The sequence below is a fragment of the Etheostoma spectabile genome, chromosome 8 (assembly GCF_008692095.1).
Source record: "Etheostoma spectabile isolate EspeVRDwgs_2016 chromosome 8, UIUC_Espe_1.0, whole genome shotgun sequence".
Taxonomy (NCBI): domain Eukaryota; kingdom Metazoa; phylum Chordata; class Actinopteri; order Perciformes; family Percidae; genus Etheostoma; species Etheostoma spectabile.
The window spans coordinates 16,817,596-16,818,698 of record NC_045740.1 but is presented as its reverse complement, the minus strand read 5'-3'; positions in this window follow the sequence as shown (position 1 = coordinate 16,818,698).

Genomic DNA, 1,103 nt, shown 5'->3' with positions numbered 1-1,103 from the left:
TTCCAGAGTCGCGGCCAAAGCCGATTTGAAAAGCCGCTGTTCGCCAGCAGCAGCGGCCATCTTCTTTGTTTTCGAGTAGCAGGGAGTTCACGCAGAACCGTCACAACTCTGCGTGATTATGTTAAGCCCGCCAACAGACTCTTGGTTATATCATCTTGCAAGCCAACGGAGAGTTGCTGGACAACCCTGGCTGCAAATTACATTTAGGGTGCGTCTAGATTTCTAGATTAACAGTCTGTTGTTTCACAACACAGACATGTAACCGAGAAACCATTCTAAAATCAACATGAAATCAACATGAGATTAACATAAGCCATTTAAAAGCACGAAGGAAGGACACCTGTACATACAATACCACCTTTTAAAAAGTGACTGGAAGAATTAAAGGGCTATATGCATAAAGTGCATTTACTGCACTTTGCTCTGTTGACCTTTGCTAAGATTCACTGTTGGAGTTCAGCAGCTTGATAGAGGTTGGGATAAAGGATGACTTAAGTTCATTTGTTTTACATCTCAGCATTCAGAGTCTTTTCCCTAATGGCAAAAGTTTATATTCAGCAAAGAGAGTTGACCCTCTCAGGCAGCACATCCTACCAGCCGGTGCCTGTTAGTTTAAAAAAAAAGACAAAGAAGGATAAAAAGGAGGTGTGCCTGAGATGCTCAAGTCAGATAACAAAAGACTTCCATGACTTAGAACTGAACACCACTTAAGATAATAGTAGGTTTTTAGTACTAAGGACATTGCAGAAGGGAAATAGTTGTATTAAATAGTAGTATAAATGGTAGCAGCGTCACATCAGGAGTACAGAACATGACAATTACACTCAAATGTGTAAAACCCTACTGTTGATGAATGAAGATTCTGTGCAGAAAAGTGAGCGTAATAGGCAGAGGTGCTGTGCAGGCCTGCAGATCGCAACAGGTCACAACAGCGAAGCCTCGGGTCATGTTCCATCGACCCACAGCTCGTCTCTGTATAGGAAAGTGTCTTATGCAATCCCAGAAAAGTGATTTACGAGACCATTCTGGCACTCAGCTGCAAATCCCAACCACACTCATCTCCTGTCACAAAATAAGAAACCACACAAAGAAAATTTTTGAAA